The sequence below is a fragment of the Phodopus roborovskii genome, unplaced genomic scaffold (assembly GCF_943737965.1).
Source record: "Phodopus roborovskii unplaced genomic scaffold, PHOROB, whole genome shotgun sequence".
Lineage (NCBI taxonomy): Eukaryota > Metazoa > Chordata > Mammalia > Rodentia > Cricetidae > Phodopus > Phodopus roborovskii.
Window position 1 is genome coordinate 53603 of NW_026127016.1, and position 6000 is coordinate 59602.

The following is a 6000-nucleotide window of genomic DNA, read 5'->3' on the forward strand; positions in this document are numbered from 1 at the left end:
AACACACACACTCACACACACTCACACACACATATATATATGTATACACACACACACACACACACACACACACACACACACATTATATATTACTTACATCAGTAACAACAGAGATGAAGCCAAAGGAGCCAGCTTCTTGGGTCTTCTTCCCCGCTCACCAAGAAGGTCAATGGCTCATCAAAACAGGCAGGTTACCAGCAACAAGAGCTGTGAGATACTCTACTCTTTGGAAGTCAAACCTAGACCCCCCCCCTAGCAAGTAGTTTTGTATTTTGCAAGTCCAAAGGGAGAAGGGTGTCAGTGGGAGATAGCTCTAGATGGCTTCACATACTCCTGTTGTCTGAGGGAATCAGAAGGCAGCCTTACAAGTCTGAGATTAGCAACATTAACACTTGTCTGTAAGAGCCACTCCCCTACCCACCCACCACACTGTCATTGCTAGGAGAAGTACTATTAACAAACTCTAAAACAAACAAATAAAAAAAAACATAAAGAAAAGCACCCAAGAAATGAAGGCACTAAGATCAAGATTTCAAGGCCAGTCTACCAATTATAGCAAGACCCTGTCTTTAAAAATTAAATAAAACCTATATCCAGTCAGTGGTGGTGCACACCTTTAGTCCCAGCACGCCCAGGAGGCAGAGGCAAGAGGATCTCTGTGAGTTTGAGGCCAGCTGAGTCTACAAAGTGAGGTACAGTGAAGTCAGTGACACTCAGAAAAACCCTGCAATTAACAACAACAACAACAAAAAAGCCATGTGCAATAAATGGGCTTGACATTGAATTGCAAAGACCCTAGTCCAGGTATGTTTGTTTTTGTTTGGCCCAGGTCCAATTAATGCCTAGGTTTAGCAATCCAGGCACAATCCTCATCCCCATAAAGAGGGTACATTCCCAGTATCCTCACTCCCCAGATGAACCGAGCAAGGTGTTCTCCAGTGCTAATATTCTTCTTTCCCACCCCTCATCCTATGCCTTTGTCCTTCCTGGGATCACCTCCCAAGTACTTAAACCAAATCTCCAGGATTTGTGACAAGTCCAAATAGCAAACCTGACCCAGAAACATCCCTAGTAAGAACTCTGGGCACCAGCACTCACAATTTAAAAATTGGGATAAAGAAAGGCGGTGGTGGTACATGCCTCTAATCTCCTCAGCAGTCAGGAGGCAGAGTTTAAGGCCAGCCTGGTCTATAGAGCAAGCGTGCTATATAGAAAAACCCTGTCTTGAATCGCCGCCACAAAATAAAACCCAAAACACACACACACACACACACACACACACACACACACACACACACACACAGACACAGACACACACACACACACACACACACACACAAATGGGATGAAGAAAAAGGCAGATTCTGTTTAGCCACTGTTATCTCAGATGTCCCAGAAACATTTAGATGCATACAGTGCACAGGCAGCAAAATGTGCTCAAAATCAGGTCCAGGGACTATAAAGGTTATAAGGAGACCAAATTCTCAAATGCCATGCCTAGAAGTCCTTGTCTGAACAAGTTGGGAACAACGAAAACCATCTGGGTAGACCTTGGTTTTCCAAATTCCCCTGAACTCTGGAGTCACATTCCCTTCCTAAGGAAGAGTCTCCTCCCATTACCTGGAACATGACTTCTTTCCAGAACAGCCTATCAAGGCTTGTTGGTTATTCTGGATATCTGAGTCTACTCCGTCTCTCAATCAGTGTGGAAAGCAGTGTTTCTGGTTCCTAGTGACCCCGTAATGCAATGGCTGCTGCTCTCTTGCTTTGGACTCTTTAAACCACTAAGCAAGCAGTCCAGAGAGGAGAGGCTCACGGGAAGAAGGTGACAAAACAAAAATCATTAAGAGCTGGGACTAGTGCAATGTAAGGGGAAAGAAGTATTCATGGGAACTGCTGATGTTTAGGGGCAGGAGCTGACCAAAGAAGGGCTCATCGAAGGTAAAATCTGTAATAAATAGAAAAGGGTGGAGATTTAAAAAAAAATTCCCTGTGGCCCAGTACAGTTTCCAAGAATAAAGAATATAGGCTGTCCTGCTAACCTTCTAGTTGCTGGCATTTTTTCTTTACATTATTGTTAAAAAAAAAAAAAAAAAAAGACTATCAGTCACTGTGCTCAGACAAAAAAAGTGTAATACGCAAGATGATGGAGGCTGAATGGGGTGTACTTTGGGAGATGCTTACTGGTTGCTTTTTTATATCACCCCTTTTATACCCAGATGTTGAGACAGAATTCACACATCAAACTGGACTTGAACTCACTCTGTAGCCCTTGAGGTCTTGAAGTTGTGCTCCTCCTTCAACATCTCAAGTTGAAAGGTTAACTTAGCCTATGTTACCAGGCATAATTTCTTGCTAGCAAATCCACACTGGCTCCAAGTTATCATATTTGTTTTTCAGCGCTCAAAAACTTCTATTTAACAAATTGATAGTTGGCTTCATAATGAGTTTATTGCTACATTTAAAAATTACAAAAGGATGAGGATGGATAGGTAACTCAGCTGATAAAGTGCTTACTGTGCAAGTATGAAAACCTGTGTCCCAGTCTGCAGCACCCTTTACACTGGCAGAGTAGCAAGGTCTATAATCCTAGTGCTAGTAGGGAGGGAGACGGGAGAACCGGGGGGCCCTGATAGTCAGGTAATGAGCCTGCCTCAAAAGACAGAGAAAGACAGTGGAAGGTCCATACACACACAAACAGACATATGCACACACACACACACACACACACACACACGTACACAAGCTCTCAAGGGCATGTATACCCACAGGTGTGAATAAACGTATGTCTTAGCACCACACAAGTGTCTGGTGCTTGTGAAAGTCAGAAGAAGGTATCAGATCCCTTGGGCCTAGAGCTACAGATGTTTGTGAGCCATCAAGTAAGTACTGGGAATTGAACCTGGGTTCTCTGCAAGATTAAAAAGGGTTTTTATCCCTATTAAAAAAATGGGGTACAGAACTGAAGAAAGAATTCTCAATGGAGGAAATCAAAAAGGCTGAAAGACACTTAAGAAAATGCTCCACATCCTTAGCTATCAGGGAAATGCAAATCAAAACAACTTTGAGATACCATCTTACCCCTGCCAGAATGGCTAAAATTAGAAACATCAGTGATGACTTATGTTGGAGAAGATGAGTAGAAAGTGGAAACACTCCTCCACTACTGGTGGGAGTGCAAACTCACACAGCCATTTTGGAGATCAGTATGGCGGTTCCTCAGGAAAATGGGAATTAGTTTACCACAGGACCCGGCAATCCCCCTCTTAGGCATATAACCAAAGGATTCACATCCATGCAACAAAGACATCTGTTCAATTATGTTCATAGCAGCACTATTTGTAATAGCAAGAACCTGGGAACAACCTAGATGCCCCTCAATTGAAGAATGGATAATGAATATGTGGCACATCTACACAATGGAATACTACTCTGCAGAAAAAAAATAATGGAATCTTGAAATTTGCAGGAAAGTGGATGGCACTTGAAGAAACCATCCTGAATGAGGTAACCCAGTCATAAAAAGAGGAACACAGTATGTACTCACTCTTATATGGATTTTAGACCTAGATCAAATGATCACCAGCCTATAATTCACATCACCAGACGAACTAGGATACAAGGTGAGATTTATATAAAGTCCCTCACAGAACTGGGAAGGGACAAGTCCCCCAGAGCTCAGGTGAAGTGGGGGAGGACAGCGAATGGAGAGAGAAGTAGGAGAAAATGAGGGGGAGGAAAGGAAATCAGGTGCGACCAGGAAGATTGAGCTTGGTTAGGAATAGAAGATAGGGAAAGAGAGAGAGAAGAGAGAGAGAGAGACAGAGAGAGAGAGAGAGAGAGAGAGAGAGAGAGAGAGACAGAGAACATAAAAGACGGAGCCAATATTGGTTTGAAGGTAAAATTTAACACAAAGAAAGGTAGAGAGAACTACAAGACTGCTCCCAACTAACAATCTCAGCTTCCGTGAAAAGGCTATCATACATGCTCTTCCCAGAGAGTGAGATCAACAACTAACTTCTCCATGGAGTCCTCAACTAATGCCTGTTGAAAACAGGATCAAACACCCATACATAAACACTGAGTCAAACTAGAACCCAGATGCAGATGGAGAGGACAAGACCATGCAGCAGAAACACATAGAGACAGCTTACCTGAACAAGGAGGAGCTAAGGGCCACTAGACTGATAGCTGGGAAGCCAGCATGAGACTGACTCAGGCCCCCATGATTATGGGTCTCAGCCAGAGGGACTGAGCAGTCTAAGAGACCTCAGACAGTGGAGCCAGGATGTATCCCTGGTGCACAAAAGGACTTTGTGAACATATCCCCCATGGAGGGAAAACTGCATTAGTCTAGAGACAGGAGAGAAGCCCTAGTCCCTACTTCACATGACCTGTCAGATCTACATGACCCCAACTGGATGGGCATCCCCTACATATGGAATTGGGGTGGGGGACGGGAGGGGAGGGTTTTTTGAGTGCATGTGAGAGGGCAGAGAGGGTAAAAGGGACAGAAGGAGGGAAGGATGACAGGGGGGGAGGGAGGGAGGGAGAGGGAACTGGGATCGACAGGAAAAATAATAAATGCTTTGACTCCAAAATTTATGTTGAAGGACAAGTTACTGGGGAAAAGGATTTCTATTATTGTTTCCACAGAAAATGAAAAGATGTGGATTCCTTCCAGACTAATGTAGTTTGATCACGCCAGACTGCCTGAAACAGAGTAAAAGCTGATCCTACATTCAAAACACCTGGACAAAACAGCCCTATAGACTACAGCTAGCATATCTGAATCTTTTTCGAATCCCCCAAGACAGTGCCCCTTACCAGCAGGAAGTAGTTTGGAAAGAAGGACGCCCATTCCCAAATATTGTATATAAATATTTGTTTTCATTTAATTGGACTTTCTTATACAAAATTAAATAAAAAAATAAACCTGAAAAAATACAAACAAAAAAACGAAAACAAAAACAAACATCAAGACAAAAAAGGTCACACAGACCCTAAGGCTGAACACCAACTGATTTCTGAGTATTGTTCTGCTACTATTGTTCTCAGGTCTCATGTACTCAAAAATGAATAACAAAATTCCAACTTTTAGCCACAGATGATGAATCAAGCCTCTGTTCTCAAATATCAGAAACTGGAGATTTTTCAGCTCACCAGGACTTCAGTCTGAGTTCTAGAAAAGAAATGGGTCTACAGAGAAATGCTGATAAAAAAAAAAAAAAAAAGACAGAAAGTCTTTCAAATACTAAGCAATCTCCCAGGCCCTTTATGGTTTGTTTGTTTGTTTGTTTGTTTTTTTTTTTTTTTAAGTTTCACATATTTCACTTCTGCTAGAAATGAAGCCATGTCCCTAAATTTATCACTCTATCTTACTCTACTTTCCTCTATTAATATGACTATCAGTACAATAGAATGATTGGCTACCTAAATATAAATCTGAACATATTCATGCTCAAACTGAGTAGGCCCGTTGGAAGGGAGGCAGACAAGATGCACACACTCTCTCTCTCTCTCTCTCTCTCTCTCTCACACACACACACACACACACACACACACACACACACACACACACACTCAATGATAAAGCCAGAAATAAACAAATGACAATACTTCAGTGAAAATCTAGAGAGGGGCAAGAGGACTAACAGGATTTCAATAATTTTAAAATTCACAATGTATCCATAAGTACAAGTACAAGAGAATTAGGGCCAAGCTTTTTTAAGCCCTGGAGTAAGAAAGGTCCCCTTTGCTCTTTGACAGGGCTGGACTTTCATGCATGGCTTGGCCAATCCCTGTTGTATAGTGAGAACAACAACATTAGTAGAGGTAAACTAATTTGAAGTAGCTCAATGCTTTCATATATGTTCTCAGAAAGAAGACCTGCACAATGTAGTGGAGCACAGATAAAGGGACACGACCTGTCTTAAAAAATAAAAATAAAAGTGAAAATAAAAAGCAAACAAAACAAACTTTAATTTTCCTCATAAACCT